At 38.1% G+C, this 19,117-nt stretch overlaps 1 pseudogene across 1 annotated transcript in view; it reads left to right on the plus strand.

Moving 5' to 3' along the window:
* The first annotated feature begins 1,473 nt into the window (after positions 1-1,473).
* LOC307104060 (small ribosomal subunit protein uS7-like) overlaps positions 1,474-19,117 on the plus strand; it is a 43,786-nt pseudogene continuing 26,142 nt past the window's right edge. The window contains exon 1 of the transcript in view: positions 1,474-2,087. The product of the transcript in view is annotated as a small ribosomal subunit protein uS7-like (transcript). The remainder of the gene's footprint in view (positions 2,088-19,117) is intronic.

The raw sequence follows: 19,117 nt of genomic DNA on the forward strand, positions 1-19,117 counted from the left end.
TAAGAAAAGATGATTGATTTTATTTAAATTCCTTGATCAAAGTCAGCTAGAGATCTAAGTCATCAATAACCTAAGTGAAGATTAATTTTCACTCATTCCTGATTTTGAGTTGTTAGTAAAAGAACATTTAACTATAGCTAACTGTAATAAAGTCACCAGAGAGCCTTAGTAACATGTTATAGCACGTAAAAATTCAAGAAAATTGATAAATAATACACACACATACATAAAAATATACATGCATACTTTCAGAAACATATATATATATATATATATATATATATATATATATATGTCTTTGTAAGATATTGGCTTATAAGACATTTAAAATTATTTTACTAATGTGACAAATGTACATTGCTTTTCTTGAATATCTAAATTATTTTAATTTACTTAATTTTGCTCATGTGGTTTGCCCACACACAAATGCTTTCTGCTGCTTCTTCCAGTCTAGAAAATGTTTGAAGATCAATTTCGAATTTTCTTTGATATAAAATGTCTCCTTTTTGCCTCTAATCTTGTCATCAGACTTGTTCTCTGCCCTGCCCCAGCACAGTGCCAGACCTCCCAGCTCTTGACTCATGCAGGAAAGAATTCAAGAATGAATGTGAGTGAGAGTCTGAGTCCAAGTGAGAGTAAAAACAAGTTATATTCAGATAAAGAAGCTAGAACATATTGCTGTGAAAGAAGCAAAAGTACATGTTCAGTAGATGAGGGTGAACTCATGAGTGTGTTGCACAGTGGTCAGCCAGTTCCCGAAATTTTATGTGGGTTCTTTCTGCACTTTATGGTGCCAAATTTTGACTTCACCTTCTGCTTGGGAGGGTGTTTTGTTCCTAATATGGTTGGTTCCATAAGTGTCATGGTGTTGATCTCCCTCAGCTCCCCTTCTATTCGGGGTGTCAGTGTTTATTATGATGGTATAATGAACTTTGGAGTCAGTCTCTGGTCAATTTTTCCTCCATCTTGGATTAATCTGTTTTTAGCCAGTCCTTGTTGTTGACTTCTGGGACGGACCACCCAAAGCAGGAGTTGTTTGCCATAAACTGTTTTCCCTTTGATCATGTGTGGAGGTGGAGGCTCTGACAAGACGATATAGCAGCTTATCTGCTCCTACTTTCTCATTCCACTTGTCAGGAGTTTTCCCCAACTTCTTTCTACCTTGCTGCAATCCCTTCCATAGTTTCCGCGTGATATGAAACCCCCACGTGAAATCCAACTTTTACAATACACTAGCTAAACTTTAAAAGAAGCCATCAACAAAACAACAAGAAAGCCCACTGCATGGGAAAACATATATGCCAATGTTATCTCCGATAAGGGTTTAATCTCCAACATTTACAGGGAACTCATACAACTTAACAAAAGGAAGATAAACAACCCAATCAAAAAATGGGCAAAGGTCTTCCTGTCTGTGTCAGAGTAGCGGGTGGTCCACGCCGAGGGACCCAGACGCCCGGCTGCTTGCTAAGGATGACCGAGTGGGAGACGGCTGCCCCTGCGGTGGCAGAGATGCCCGACATCAAGCTCTTCCGGAAGTGGAGATCAATGACCGACGACGACGTGCAGATCAATGACATTTCCTTGCAGGATTACTTCGCGGTGAAGGAGAAATATGCCAAGTACCTGCCCCACAGCGCCCGGCGCAACACGGCCAAGCGCTTCCGCAAGTCACAGTGCTCCTTGGTGGAGCGCCTCACCAACTCCATGATGGTGCATGGCCGCAACAAGGGCAAGAAGCTCATGACCATGCGCATCGTCAAGCACGCCTTCAAGGTCATTCACCTGCTCACTGGTGAGAATCCCCTGCAGGTCCTGGTGAATGCCATCATCAACAGTGGTCCCCGGGAGGGGAGGACTCGACCCGAATTGGGCACGCTGGGACTGTGAGGCTACAGGCTATGGACGTGTCCCCTCTGCGCCCTGTGAATCAGGCCATCTGGCTGCTGTGCATGGGTGCCCGCGAGGCTACCTTTCAGAATATCAAGACCATTGCCAAGTGCCTTGCAGATGAGCTCATCAATGCGGCCAAGGGCTCCTCCAACTCCTACCCCATCAAGAAGAAAGACGAGCTGGAGCGTGGCCAAGTCCAACTGCTGATCCCTGGCTGCGGCTCTAATAAACCTGTCTGCCTTCTGGGCAGCATCGCCTGCAAAAACAAACAAACAAACAAACAAAAAATGGACAAAGGACCTAAATATACACTTTTCAAAAGAGGACATACAGAAGGCCGAGAGACATATGAAAACATGCTCAAAGTCACTAATCATCTAAGATGCAAATCAAAACGATGATGAGGTACCATCTCACAGCTGTCAGAATGGCTATCATCAACAAATCAATAAAGGACAAATGCTAGCGGGAATGGAGAAAAAGGAACTCTAGCGCACTGCTGGTGGGAATGCAGACTGGTGCAGTCACTGTGGAGAACAGTATGGAGTTTCCTCAAAAAATAAATAATGGAACTCCCATTTGACCCAGTGATCCCACTTCTAGGAATATATCCCAAGAAAGTAGAAACACCAATCAGAAAGGATATATGCACACCTGTGTTCATAGCAGCACAATTCACCATAGCTAAGATGTGGAAACAGCCTAAGTGCCCATCAGCAGATGAGTGGATTAAAAAACAGTGGTACATCTACACAATGGAATACTATGCTGCTGTAAAAAAGAAGGAACTCTTACCATTTGCAACAGCATGGATGGAACTGGAGAGCATTATGCTAAGTGAAATAAGCCAGTCAGAGAAAGATAAACATCACATGATCTCACCCATTTGTGGAATAGAATGAACAACATAAACTGATGAACAAAAACAGATCCAGAAAAGAGAAGCATCGATCTGATCGTCAAACCTCAGAGGGAAGGCAGAGCAGGGTGGGGGTAAGGGGAAGAGATCAACCAAAGGACTTGTATGTATGCATATAAGCCTAACCAATGGACACAGACACCAGGGGGGTGAGGGCATAAGCGGGGGGGTGGGGGGAGGGGCAATGAGGAGATAAGGACACATATGTAATACCTTAATCAATAAAGAAAAAAAAAAAGTAGGTTCACACTATGAGCTAATTCAAGGTAAGGTTTTCTTGAAAATGAATAGTCCATGCTACCTTTTTTTTTTTCCAATCTGGGATATGTCCAACACTTTGGATAATGGAGTTAACATTTACCTTATTAAAATAAGACAAAAATAATCATAGTTTTAACATGCAAGTGTTTAGAGATCAAAATTCTTACAAAATTTCACTGTCAATAACACCAACTACCATTTCATGGTACTTAACAAATTGAAGAAAAGCCTAGAGAAGCAGAATTTATACAATTTAAATGGAGCGGAAAGTGGTGGTGGGATATAAGGGGTCAATGGGGAAAAAAAAGGGACATATGTAATACTTTCAACAATAAAGATTTTTTTTAAAAAGTTTATAGCTTCAGCAGTACAAAAAGCTTATAATTCCTTCCAAGCTGCTTGTATTTTCACAACTTAGTAAAGGATCAACAAGTACCTTAATATTTTCCTTTAAATAAATATATACTCTGCCCTGGCCTGTGTGGCTCAGTTGGTTGGAGTGTCCATACACTGAAAGGTCCTGGGTTTGATTCCCAGTCAGGGCACATGCCCAGGTTGAGGGTTTCAATGTGTGTGGGAGGCAAATGATCAATGTTTCTCTTTCACAGCAATGTTTCTCTCTGTGTGTCTATCTCTGTCTCTCTCCTTCTCCCTGCCTCTCTAAAAACAATAAAATAAACAAATAAATAAATAAATAAATAAATAAATAAATAAATAAATATATACTCTGAAATATTTATTTACTCAGATTGTTTTTATTTTAAAAGGAATTCCAAGTATAGCTTTTGATAATTGTTGGCATTTAAAAAAGAATATTTTCAAATATTCTTTTCTGTTCTAGAAATTTATTCACTATATTTTGTATGAAAATCTTGATGTAGGCAGCTCGATAATAATAATTAAGGAAGGTAGCCAAGAGAACCAGACATTATTCAGCAGAGTAAATTAGTGAGCATGAGCCTGCTTGCTTCACTAGAAAGTTACAGCTTCACACACTCCCCAGCCATCCACCTGTGGGTTCCCTGAAAATCATTGGGGGAAGTGATAGAAAAACAAAGGGTAGGTAAACATATATGCAGTGGAAGCTAACATTATGACCATAGAGGCCTGTCAGTCCAGCCTGGGGAAAAGATCAGATTGCATAAGAGGTACAACCCTGTAAGATCTAGGAAATAGATTAGCTGTGGTGTGGAACCATAAGAATCCCACACAAGCTGGGGAAGTTAATTGGTCATTTTGAATAAGCATTTGGTCCTTCCCAAGCCCAAAATAATATATCCCACATAACAGATAGAGAGTTCTCTATTCCCACCCATGTAACACACACTTGCCCCATTCATCTGCACATTCTCTCCAGAGCAGCCATGAGGGTTTAGCAGTTGCCTACAGCCCAGGGGTTGCTCAGACCTGAATATGGACCCCAGCCAGGAAAACAAGCTAAGCACAGTTTACAAACCATTTGGTGATAAAGTCTAGACTGGTGTTATTTAAAACAACAGCACAGAATCTTTGCACCTCGTCCTTTGTTTTGGGCTTAACGAAGACAAGATTGGACTTTTCCCATGGTGACACAGATAAAGATGAGATATTGGGAATTAATGGTAGCCTTCCATTTCCACCCCAATGAACTTTACCACTGAACCACATGCCCCCATGTGTGAGTCTCTCAAAATTCTTTTCATGGAACTATGTTAAAGAACACAATTTCCAAGAGCAATAGTACCTAACATCTTTGATTATATACATAATTTTATACTGCTAAATGTGTCTATTTTAATAACATAATTCCCTAAAACTTGTGTGAGCAGTATGTACAATATTCATGTAAAATTATTTTTAAAAAGGCACTTTAGACTTTCCAAAAAGGTGGCAGACTAAGTGGAAGCTACACTGACACTCACCCAGGACCAACCTGGAATTACAAACTGAAATGTAGAAAAAGACATCCTGAGTAATTAACTGAAGACTAGCAGGAGAGAACCCTGATAATCAAGGACAGAAAGTGGAGACCACATAGAGAATGGTAAGAAGTGCAGAAGCAAGAGAGGGCTTTCCAGGCTCCCACAGATAGCAGCTGAAGTTCTGGAGGGATATTTCAACTGTGGGGGGTTCCCACTAATAACTCTGGGGTCTAAACCCCAAACCTGGCTCCCCAGGTCAAAGCACCAGAACTGATTAAGATGCCCAAATAACATCTGGTTGTAAAAAGCAGCAGGTTTGCTGTCTGCCAGGGAGAGATGGCTGGAAATGCGGCACCCTGATAAAGGGGCAACACACAACATTTTGGGTGCAGCCACTCATCTTGCCCTCTGGCAGAGGGAGAGCAGAGTGGACCTGAGCTGTGTAAGGATATTCCAGGGTTGGAATTAAAGCTCTGGTGGCAGCTGCTCGATTGCCTGTGCTGAGTCATTCCGCCATACTACAGAGGACATCTTTCTCAGGCAGACCTTACCATCCAGGCAACTTTTGTCAAGGGGGAGAATCAATTGCCCTGCCCTGTTGGAAAAATACTCACCCCATCCTGTGGAGTTTCTGAAGCCCATTAAGAGACTGAGAATAACAATTAGCCTGCAGGCAGAAGCAATTGCCCCACTCTGTTGGAACCTCTCTCCCCAACCTGTGGAGTCTACACCTTGCAGGGATCAATAGCCTGAGGCTCATTAAGACTGAGGATAACAGACTGTAGGCAGAGGCAGATCTCTGGAGGCTTTCAGTCTTTTCCGGACCTCTTTCTGGACGTGGAGCTAGAAAAAGCAGACATTGGGGAACATCTTTGTCTCTTTCCAAAGGTACCCAGTCTCAGCAGAGTGAGCCAAAAGCTGTGAATTTCTAATAGATCCAAAGTGTACACAGGGACAGCCACAAACAGTGTATAGCATTGTGCAGCACCAGAGATTGAGAGTCATAGCATATCTACCCAAACAGGCAGCCAAAATGGGGAGCCAAAAAAACAAGGCCCAAATAAAAGAATAAGAGAATACTCCAGAAGGAGAGGTAAATGAAATGGAGATAAGAAACTTATCAGACATGGAGTTCAGAATAATGACAACAAGGATGCTTAACAGCATGAGAAAAGACATAGAAACTATGAAAAATGACCAGACTGAAAAGAAGAAAGACATAGAGCTAATAAAGAACACATTAGAAGGAGATTAGGAAATTAATAGAAGCCAATGATCACATCCTTTCATTAGAAGATAGGGAGAAAAAAAATCACACAAAATGTGTGAACCAAAATGAAAAACAAAAACAAAAAACAGGAGGACAGCCTAAGGGAGCTGTGGTACAACATGAAACATAACAATATTCACCTCGTAGGAGTACAAGAAGGTGAAGAAAGTGAGCAAGAGATAGAGAAACTCTTTGAAGAAATAATGACCGAAAACTTTCCTAACCTAGTTAAGGAAAAAGTCACACAACTTCAGGAGGCTCAGAGAGACCAAGCAAGAAGAACACAAACAGGCCCATGATCAGACACATCATAATTAAAATGCCAAAAATTAAAGACAAAGAGAATCTTAAAGGCAGCAAGAGAAAAGCAATGTGTTACTTACAAAGGAGCTCCCATAAGACCATCAGCTGATTTATCATCAGAAATTCTGCAGAATGGAATGGTATGAACTATTCAAGGTATTGAAAAGCAAGGATCTAAAGACTACTATACCCAGCAATGCTATCATGCAAAATAGATGGTGAAATAAAGAGTTTCCCAGACCAAAAAAAAAAAAAAAAGACTAAAAAAAAAGACTCACACAAGTTTTAGGAAAGTATGTTATTAAAATAGACACATTATCACCACCAAACCAGCATTGCAAAAAATGCTAAAGGGACTGCTGTAATGAGAAGAAATATATAGATAGAGAGAAACATGGTCATATATAATTAAAATGGCAATAAATAAGTACCTATTGATAATATCCTTAAATGTAAATGGATTAAATGCCCCAATCAAAAGACATAGGGTAGTTAAATACATAGGAAAACATGAACCAAATATCTGTTGTCTAAAAGAGAGCCACCTCTGCCCTAGCTGGTTTGGCTTAGTAAAAAGAGAATCAGCCTGTGGACTGAAGGGTCCTGGGTTTGATTCTGGTCAAGGTACATGCCCAGGTTGCAGGCTCAATCTTCCTCTCCTAAATCAATAAAAATATATTTAAGAGACCCACCTCAGAACAAAAGACTCACACAGGATGAGAGTGAAGGGATGGTAAAAATTTTTCTATATAAATAGAAACAAACAAAAAAAAGCTGGTGTAGAAATATTCATATCTGACAAAATAGATTTCAGAATAAAGGCCATCAGAAGAGACAGTAAAGGACACTACATAATACTAAAGGGATTGTTACAACAAGAGGCTATAACGTTGGTAAACATATATGAACCTAAGATAGGAGCACATAAATACATTTAAAAAAAACAACATACAAATAAAAAAACTTCTGGAGGACTTTAAGGGAGAGATTGTCAGCAATACAGCCATAGTAGGACATTTTAACACCCAGCTGAATCACTGGATAGATCTTCCAGACCAAAAAAAAATAATAACTAATTAATTAATAAGAAAAGAGTAACTTTAAATGACACACAGGATCAGATAGATTTAATTGATATATATAGAATATTTCACCCCAAATTTGCAGAATATACATTCTTCTCAAGTAAACATGGGTCATTCTCAAAAATAGACCACAGGTTAGAACACAAAACAAACGTCTACAAATAAAAGAAGATTGAAATCATATCAAGCATCTTCTCTGATCACAATGGCATAACTTAGAAAATAGCTACAATAAAAACACTCAAAAAATTCAAGCACAAGAAGGCTAAATAGCATGTTATTAAACAATGAATGGTTTACCAATGAGATCAAGAAAGAAATAAAAAACTTTCTGGAAACAAATGAAAATGAGCACACAATAACTAAAAATCTCTGGTACATAATAAAAGCAGTCTTGAGAGGGAGTTCATAACTCCTTTACAAGCCTACCTCCAAAAACAAGAACAATCCTACCTAATAATAGACAAATATGCAAATTGACCACACCTTCGCTACACCCAAGCCACGCCCACAAGCCAAGCCACGCCAACCAAACAATCAGGATGCGTATGCAAATTGCCCAAACCAAGATGGCGGTTAATTTGCATATCAAGACAGTGTAGAAAGAAGCGAAGAGCTACAGAAGGGAGCAAAGCTGTGGAGAAGCAAGCAAGCCGGGGGGAGGAGAAGGGAGGAGCGGAGGCAGGGCAGGGGAGAAGGAAGGAGAGCGGGCGGGCTGGCGGAGAAGGGAGAAAAGCAGGCTGGCTGGCGGAGAAGGGAGAAAAGCAGTTGGGCTGACGGAGAAGGTGGGGCGGGGAGAAGGGAGGAGCCCAGGCGGGGCCGGGGGAGAAGGGAGCAAAACAGGCGGGCTGGCGGAGAAGGCAGGGCGGGGGAGAAGGGAGGAGAGCAGGCAGTGTAGTGTAGAGTGCTGCAGGAAACCCTATTGCAGGATTCTTCTTGCAATGGGAATGCTAGTTATGAATAAACTATCTAACCCTACAACTTAAAGAATTAGGAAGAGAACAAAAAGAAAAGTCCAGAGTAAGTAGAAAGAAGGAAATATTAAAGATCAGAGAGAAATACATTACATAGAGACTAAATAAATAAATAAATAAATACAAACATCAAGGAAACCAAGGGCTGATTCGTGAACAGATAAAAAGATTGATGAATCTTTAGCCAGTCTCATCAAGAAAAAAAGAGAGAGGACCCAAATAAATAAAATCAGACACAAAAGGGTGAAGTACCCACTGACACCACAGAAATAGTAAGAATTAAGAATAAAATAAAATAAAATAAAATAAAATAAAATAAAATAAAATAAAATAAAATACTATGAAAACTATATATCAACAAACTGGATGAAAAGAGGAAATAGGCAAATTTCTAGACAAGTATAATATTTTAAAATTGAATCCAGAAGGATCAAAAAACCTGAATATGCCATTAACAACTGATGAAATTTAAGCAGTCATCAAAAAACTTCTAGCACACAAAAGCCCACGTTATGAAGGCTTCACAAAAAAATGTTTGTTTCTTTTTAAATATTTGTTATTTATTTATTTTTTTTTAGAGAAAGAGGAAGAGAGAGGTAGATAGAAATATCAATGAGAAAGAAACATTGATCAGCTGTCTCCTGCAAGCCCCCAACTGAGAAATGAGCCTACAACCTGAGCCTGTGCCCTGACCAGGAATCCAACTGGTAACCTCTTGGTGCATGCAACAATGCATAATTCACTCAGCCACACTGGCCAGGCATCACTGGGGAGTTTTACCAAATATTCAAAGAACCAACACCTATTTTCTTCAAATTATTTCAAAAATCCAAGAGGAAAGAACACTTCCAAGCTCTTTTGATCAGGTTACCATAAGCCTAATTCTAAAACCTGATAAGGACACAACAAATAAAGAAAATTACAAGTCAATAACCCTGATGAACATAGTTGCTAAAATCCTCAACAAAATATTAACAAATCGGATTCAGCAATATATTAAGAAGACCATACACCATGACTAAGAAGGTTTATTCCAAGGATGCAAGGCTGGTACAATATTTGCAAATTAGTAAATGTGATTCATCACAAAAACAAATTGCAAGACAAAACATCACATGATCATATCAATAGATGCAGAAAAAGCATTAGACAAAATCCAACATCCATTTTTGATAAAATCTCTCAGCAAAGTGGGAATAGAGGGAGCATATCTGAACATGATAAAGGCCACATATGACAACCCTACAGCCAACATCATACTCAATGGACAAAAACTAAACCATTTCCCCTAGGAACAGGAGCAAGACAGGGATGTTTACTTTCACCACTCAATTTCAGCATAGTACTGGAAGTCTTAGACACAATGATCATACAAGAAGAAGAAATAAAAGGCATCCAAATTGAAAAAAGGAAGTAAAACTCCCATTATTTGCAGATGAAATGATAGTGTACATAGTAAACCCTAAAGACTCCACCAAAAAACGACTACATTTAATAATCGAATTAATCAATGTAGCAGGATACAAAATTAATATCCAGTAATCCCTGGCATTTTTATGCACCAATAATAAACTCTCAGAAAGAGAAACTGAAAATATAATCCCATTTACCACTGCAAGAAAAAAAATTAAGATACTTAGGAATAAACTTAACCAAGGAAATAAAAGACTTGTACTCTGAAAACTACAGGAATTGAAAATAGATATAGAGGAAGATATTAAAAAGTGAAAGAGCTCTAGCCAGTTTGGCTCAGTGGATAGAGTGTTGGTCTGTGGACCAAAGGGTCTCTGGTTCGATTCCGGTCAAGGACATGTACATCGGTTGCAAGCTCCTCCCTGGCACATGCAGGAGGCAACCAATCGATGTGTTTCTCTCACATCAATATTTCTTTCTGTCTTTCCTAAGGGTGAGGATTAGCAACAACAACAACAACAAAAGTGGAAGAATACACCATGTTCAGGGATTGGTAGAATTAACATCATTAACATGTCCATATTACCCAAAGCAATCTATAGATTCAATGCAATCCATATTAAAATACCAATGGCATATTTCATTGATCAAGAGCAAATACTCCAAAGATTTATGTGGAACAACAACAAAAAAAAGACCCCAGGAAGTGACAGCGATCTTGGGAAAAAGAAAAAAAGTTGTAGGAATCACAATACCAGATATCAAGTTGTACTACAAAGCCACTGTACTCAAAACAGCCTGGTACTGGCACAAGAACAGGCAGATAGTTCAATGGAACAGAAGAGAGATCTCAGAAATCAACCCAAGCCATTATACTCAATTAATATTTGACAAAGGAAGCAAGAGCATACAATTGAGTCAAGACAGTCTCTTCAATAAATGGTTTTGGGAAAATTGCAAAGGCACATGCAAAAAAAAAAAAAAAAAAAAAAGCAAAAGCAACTAGACCACCGACTTATACCATACACAAGAATAAACTCAAAATGGATAAAATATTTAAATGTAAGTCATGAAACCACAAAAATTGTAGGAAAAAACATAGGCAGCAAATCTCAGACATCCTTCTTAGCATTATGTTCACCTATACATCTCCTAGGGCAAGGGAAACATTGGAGAAAGTAAACAAAGGGGACTGTATCAAAACAAAATGAAAAGGGAGCCCACTGTGTGGGAGAACATATTGCCAATGATAAATCCAGAAAAGGATTAATATCCAAAATATATAAGGAACTCATACAACTTAACAAAAGAAAGATAAACAATCCACTCAAAATATGGGCAAAGGATCAAAATAGATACTTCTCCAAAGTGGACATACAGGCGGCCAAGAGACATATGAAAACATGCTCCAAGTTCCTATCATCAGAGCTATACAAATTAAAACAACAAAGAGGTATCACCCCACACCTGTCAGAATGGCTACCATCAACAAATTAACAAATGACAAGTGCTGGAGAGGATGTGGAGAAAAAGGAACCATCATACACTGCTGATGGCAATTCAGACTGGTGCAGCCACTATGGAAAACTGTATAGAGTTTCGTCAAATAATTAAATATGGAACTGCCATTTGACCCAGTGATCCCACTTCTAGGAATATATCCTAAGAAACCTGAAACACCAGACAGAAAGAATGTGTGTTCCCCTATGTTCAGAGCAGCAAAATTTATAATCGCTAAAATCTGGAAATAACCTAAGTGCCCATCAGTAGATGAGTATATAAAAAACCATGGTACATTTACACCATTTAATTCTATGCAGCAGTAAAAAAGAAGGATCTCTTACCCTTGAGACTTCATGGAGATACCTGGAGAGTACTATGCTAAGCAAAATAAGCCAGTTAGAAAGAGACAATATCACATGATCTTACCCATATGTGGAATATAATGAACAAAATAAACTGATGAACAAAATAGCCCCAGTCATAGAAACATGGAACAGACTGATCAATCTCAGAGTGAAGGAGGGCGTGGATGGGTAGGACATGGTTAACCAAAGAATGTGTATTCATATATGCATAACCCAAGTACACAGACAATAGTGTGATGAAGGCCTGGCGTGGATGTGGGGAGGCGGACTAAAAGGGGTCAGAGGGAGAAAAAGGGTACATCTGTATTAATTTCAACATTAAATATTAATTTAAAAATGGCACTTTAAAGAACAGCTCCTCTGAAGTCTACTTTTTAAAAAGTACAAGGTTTTTGCTACTAGTGACAGCATGTTAAGATTATTGTATGTAAAAATTCAACATTTCTGATTAAGCCACCCATTTTCCAAATAATTTAAAACTTCTCATAACTACTAATTTCCAGGCAAAAGAGCAAGTGCATTTTCATAGCAAAACAAGTAGTTTAATTATGCACTGTATGTAAAAGAGGTAAAATTTGATAAAAATGATTTTTCATAGCAGTGTATTTCAATTTGTAGATAATAATCAATCAAATATCATAATTCATTTCAGAAAGAAATTAGAAAATGAAGGATAAATCTATTATAGAGCTAATATTGAGTTAGCTGAAAGCAGCAATAGAAGTAAGCTATTATAACTAAAGGCATTAGATGACAAAAATGAACATTCAAGCTCCTTTCCTAACTGTCTTTGTAATCTCAGGCAAGCTATGATATTCTCTAAATTCCAATATCCTTGTTCGTAAAACAAGAGGGTTGCCCTGGTTAATATCCAAAGGGATTCTACCAAATGGAATGACAGCACAATTGGCTAATTCTTATGCTGCCACATCTCCCTTGGAGGAGCCTCAAAACATAACACTTTCTAATTAACAAAAGCCTGCAGACATTCTAGAAACCAAAAGCATGCTGTTCTTCATAAATTGGCAGTGCTGCCAGTGGTAGGGCAGTTGCTACCAATTCAAAAATAATACCTGACTCCTAAAAGAAACTGGTTGTCTGAGGAATAAGAGGAGACTTTGACCAAAAGGGTCTTAATTCTCAGCTTGACTAAACTTAACGAAACTTCTTTCTGACCTTAGGCCCTTGACCTCCCTTTTCTTAGAACATTTACTTTAGAAATATTTCAATTGTAAATTTTTTCTCTACCTTTTGAGATGGAAATCTCCCCCCAGCCTCTTGCCAGTTTTACTGCCCAGAAATATCTTTCTTAAGGACCTGGGAGCCTTCCTTTTGAAATATAATCATGGAGGAGATGGCCTTTCTATTTCCCAGTCTCTGTGGGAAGGTAGGAGTTGAACTTCAATAAGCTACAAGTTGCAAATGCAAATGGTCTAATCACATTGAACAGCACTAGCACCCTTATAGCACTTTCCCACTAGTTCACCCCAGCACTTAAAACTCTCCAGCTTTTATTTCAAGATACTTGAATTCTGTCTCTCTCTCTCATTGTAATAATCTTGAGTAAAGTCTTTTCTGCCTGTGTAACTGTTCAGTATAATGCTTTTATGATAACTCAGGCAGGAAACGGGGTCTTTTGATATTAATAATATATACAATATAAAATAAAATTTTAATAATCAAATGACATTGAAACATTTAAACCCCAAATACTCTATTAAAAGAAGTGTTTTCAAAAACAATAATAGAGAGATGGACACAATAGAAATAAAGGCTTGGATACATGGAACAGACTGACAGCTTTCAGAAGTGAAGAGGGTGGGGGAGTGCTAATGAAAGAAGGTAAAGGGTTTAGCCAAAAAACATACAGTATATGTATAACCCGTAGACACAGACAACAGTGCTGTGATGACCAGAGAGAAGTGGGAGGGGACTGGGGCTGGGTGGAGGTGGGCAAAGGGTGGGTATGGGGACATCTGTAAAAGTGTCAACAATACAAATAAATTTAAAAAATAAAAAGAATGGCAGTGGAGATACCTTTTGGTTCCCAGGAAGGAGAGCCTTTGAATGAGATTTATTTAAAAGAGAATTGTTAAGGGTGTGCCTTCAGAATCATCCTGAAAAGAAGTGAAGGAAGCCCTAGCTGGTTTGGCTCAGTGGATAGAGCTTCCGCCTGCAGACCTAAGGGTCCCAGGTTTGATTTCAGTCAAGTGCACATGCCTAGGTTGCTGGCTTGGTCCAAAGTGTAGGAGGCAGCCGATAGTGATACTCTCTCATCACTGATGTTTCTATCTCTCTCTTACTCTCCCTTCCTCTCTGAAATCAATAAAAAATACATTTTTAAAAAAAGTGAAGGAAGCAGGATGGGAAGGGAGATGTTAAACACAATGTGGTTTCAGCTGGAGTCTAGCCTTAGCTTGATCATATGGTGAGCTCCAAGTATAAAGGGCACCTTAGAGTTACTTCCACTTGCTGGAAAAGGGCTGTCCTTTTTCATGTCATTGATACACCCTCTAAAGAGGTTGTAAGCTCCTAGTAATTTCCCAGTGAGATTGTTCCCATTGGTCCTGGGGAACACACAACTGATGAGTGCAGTTGTGTCCTTTCAGCAGCCAATACTTGCAGCAGCTGAAGAATGTGCGAACCTGCATAGTAAAGGGGATCTGAGTAGATGCCAATAGCATCTACAGTAGTTGGCTTGACTTTAGTTAGAAGAGGTTAAGTGAAGAAAGAAGTATCTGAATTTTAAAAAGAGAGAGGCTAAGAAAGTGTGCAAAGATGGAGATGGATTAAAAAGCAAAACTAATTCATGTCATTATAGACTAGAAATGAGTAAAGAAAAAATGAAGGTTATGATTATCCTATATAATAAAAGAGTAATATGCAAATTGACCACCACTCCAAGACACAAAACGGCCACCCCCATGTGGTCAAAGATGGCTTCCCCCATGTGAACACAAGATGGCCACCACAAGATGGCCTTCAGGGGAGGGCAGTTGTGGGCGATCAGATGAGCAGGGGAGGGCAGTTAGGGGTGACCAGGCCAGCAGAGGAGGGCAGTTGGGGGTGACCAGGCCAGCAGAGGAGGGCAGTTGGGGGTGACCAGGCCAGCAGGGGAGGGTAGTTGTGGGGAACCAAGCCTGCAGGGGAGGGCAGTTGAGGGTGACCAGACCAGAAGTGGCGGGCAGTTAGGGGTGACCAGGCTGTCAAGGGAGCACAGTTAGGTGTAGATCAGGCTGGCAGGGGAGTGGTTAGGGGGTGATCAGGCTGGCAGGCAGAAGCAATTAGGGGCAATCAGGCAGGCAGGTGAGTGGTTGGGAGCCAGCAGTCCTGGATTATGAGAGGAATGTCCAACTGCCCGTTTAGGCCCGACCCCACCAGGCAGTCAGACGTCCCTCGAGGGGTCCCAGATTGGAGAGGGTGAAGGCTGGACTTAGGGACACACACCCCCATGCACAAATTTTGTGCATCGGACCTCTAGTAAAAAATAAAAGAATGTTTAATTAATTTTTTTTCAAAATTGGAAAAGCCAACAGCAACATTTCTGCACTGCTTGAGATTAAATTAATACTATCATTGTATCCACAGAGATGATAGCCTATTTCTCAATAATTTAGGGCAGTGAAAGTAACATTTTTCTAAGTGGTAGAGGGGAAAAAATAAGGTTATACTTATAAAAGAAAAAAAAATATGTCATTTGAAAAAAGCCTATACAAGAGTACATTCTATATGGATTATTTAGAGGAAGCTTTAAAACAAACAAAAATAATATATAGTAGAAATATATCAGAACAGAGCTTTTATAGAGTGGATTGGGGATAGGAACTTAATAGAACCATGACTAATAATTTAGGGGTGATAGCAATGTTCTTTGTTCTGCAATTGAGTTTGGGTTATACATGTTGCATATATTATCCAGGCACAAATTTGTCAAAATTCAGTATGTTTATAAATTGTCTATTTTATTGTATCCTATATAATAAAAGGCTAATATGCAAATTGTCCACTTGGGAGTTTGACCAATCGGGAGTTCGACCGCTCACTATGATGTGTGCTGACCACCAGGGGCAGCACAGAACAAAGGAAGGCCCTGCCGAGAGCCGGCAGCTGGGGCAGGAAGGCCCCAATTGGCCCTGATTGCTGGTGAGGCCTAGAGACCCTACGCGTGCATGAATTTTGTGCACTAGGCCTCTAGTATAAAATAAAATAGTAAACTCTGAGTAATGATATTCATAATGAAGGACTTAAGAGGAAGTGTACTAACATCTGAAAATTTCTTTACAATTCACCAAAAAATGAGATGAATTGTGGAGGTACAGAAGAATGGATAAAGAAAGGTTCTGTGATAGAGTAAGTATAATAAAATGTTGGAGCTAAAATTGTGGTGCTGGGTATATGAATATTATTATAAAATTCTCAATTTCTTTGTATGTTTGAAAATATCCAGAAAAAATATTGAGAAAAATATTGAAAATGTTTTAAAAAATGTACAACTTATTTTAAATTTATAAAGAGAGTGTTAGTCCTGAGTTAATTTCACATTGTAATATAATGTTTAGAAGAGAGAAGTGGTAATTTATCCTTGCCCCATATTTTATGTTGAACAAGGGATGTTCATTATACAAATGGATTGAAAAAATAAGAACTTACCTATAACTGATCTCCTTAATGTTTTAGAATGTTGCTAGAAGAGATTTACATTTAATCCTCAAGGTTTCTATCAAATTGAACAATGGGATTTGTGCATCATAAGATATCCTTAGTGGACTGCAGAAAATTACAGTGTGCTGAATTTGCCAATTGTGAAATGCACAAACCAGAAAGCTAATTTCATAAACTTGTTGTGGAATAGTTGAGCTTTGAAATTGGCTTCCTGACATTTTTACCATTCTGAGAGTTAAACATACTCCAAATATCACAAGGCATCAAGGTGTAGTGTAAAAGTTGATTTAAATTCCCTTGTCACTGGAGAGAAACATTTGTTTAATTTTTAACCTGTTGCCTAACCTTTCTGATCAGCAATTTATTCATCTGTAAAATATGGTTCTCAATTTTTAATTTATATGGCCATGTGAGTAATACTAGTATGTTAGACAGAGTATATAAAGTTATTGACATATAACTTTTCATTATATGTTTTCTCATTTTTCCAATCTATTAGTTTAAGGCAATAAAAACACACTAATGCTTTAACCCAGTATTGGGTGAAATGGTGAAAGGGTCAATTGTATGGTGATAGATGCTAACTAGAATTATTGTGGTTATTACTTGGTAGTTTATACAAAGATAAAATTATTATATTGTACTCCTGAAACAAATATAATGCTGTATACCATTTTTACTTTAATAAAAATAATAATTTAATTTAATATTAATCAATGCTTATTACAATGTTAATTATAGTTTTAAAAATTTACACAGATATTTCTGTCTAAGGTTTGATAGTATTGTCTTATTTCCACAAAATGTGGTTGCATTGAGGACATGTTGTTACATTATTTGAACATCTAAGCCCATCTGAAAAATTACTATAGCAATACTTTGGAATGAGCACAAGGTACCCAAATTACAATTTTAGCCATTGCAAATTTATGTCATAATCTTGATAAGTGTATTACAAATATCATTGGGATCTACTTCATGTCTCTCTAATAACTTTTATAAAGAGAAAACCACAAACTACACACACACACCACCACCACCACCACCACCACCACCAAATACAAAGAAACAAAAAGAAAATGCAATAAAACATACTGGCAAAACCGTTGCTGTACATTTTGGGTAAAAGACAGAAAGGTGATAATCTACTCATCCAGACAGTAAGAAAGTGTTTGTGTCATATTGAAGTAACATGATTTAGTCACAGCTAATGTGTTTAAGGTGCCTTCTGGTACTCCTCTTTTCTTAATGTCTCACAAGTCAAATCTCTCAGTGACATATTTATGTCTTTGGTAAAGTCATATGCAATAGGACCAATCTAAATTAAAAGAGTTATTTTTGTAGCTATACTAATTAGGGAGGAGAAATAATTCAACATAGAACAAGGAACATAAATTGTTTAGGCACAAAATTGTTTTGCTTAGATTAAAAAAAAAGTGAAACTCACTAGCCTTAATTGTGAAATACAGTCATTTTAATTCATGGAATAAGAATAGTCATGACTCTCAGAGGTAGGGTGACATTTATTGTAAGAGGATTTTTCATCAGTGCCAATTTTGTAGTTTTGCAACATCCTGTAAATTTTATTAGCAGATGTATTATATATAATCTAATGACAATGAAGAAGGATAAATATGCTCATAATTACTTAGGGAATATGAAATGACCCATGACTTAAAAAATAAAATAGTAACATTAAAAATTTTAATTTTTTGTTACCATTTAAAATGGTAACATTAAAAAATTAATGGTGCTTTTTTTTTAACTTCTCATCTGTTATTTGCTTGATGTGTCTCCTTTTAACCACTGTCATTTTTGTCATGAAAAAATTTTACATCTGAATCTGGCTTGTTTTATGGGGTCAATCTATCTCATATTTGGTTTTCCTCTTTTCTTGATGTCTTCTATTTTTCCCAGTGTTATATTGTCTTTTCCAAGAGCCCTGACTTCTAATGATGTAAGAAGGCAGTTTTTCATATTTTGCCTTTAGTGATGTTTCAGGCTCAATTGCTCTAGGACCCACTTGTTCATCTTTTTGGTTGTCCAGGGTATCAGTAGAGCTGTCCTCCAACATCATATTTCAAATGAATCATTTTTTTTCCTACCAGCTTTTTTCACTGTCTAACTTTTGCATCTGTACAAACTCATTGAAAATATAAGGGTGTGGATAACCTCAGCTTTTGTCTCTAATGACACTCCTTTGCTCTGGATGGTCTTTCCTAATTCTTGCATTGCCACCCTTCGAAGTCTCAGCCTTCCCTTTTTTTTCTTGGCTGCAGTCTCTATTTGAATTGATAACTGAATCAAGGTAAGGAAGATCTAACAATTTCAATGTCTTTATTGTGTATATTGAAGTTGTGTATTTCTTTTGTACTCAGGATTTTTATCCTCTTGATGTTCAAATGCAGCCTGCTTTGGCACTTTTTCTTTGACTTTCATCATAAGTTGTTTTATATCATTGCTATCTCTGCTAATAAGATAGTGTCATCTACATATATGGTTACTAGAGGCCCAGTGCATAAAAATCGTGCACTCGGAGAAGTCCCTAAGCCTGGCCTGCTCACAGTC

Source organism: Cnephaeus nilssonii, assembly GCF_951640355.1.
Source record: "Cnephaeus nilssonii genome assembly, chromosome: 8".
In the NCBI taxonomy this organism is placed as follows: domain Eukaryota; kingdom Metazoa; phylum Chordata; class Mammalia; order Chiroptera; family Vespertilionidae; genus Cnephaeus; species Cnephaeus nilssonii.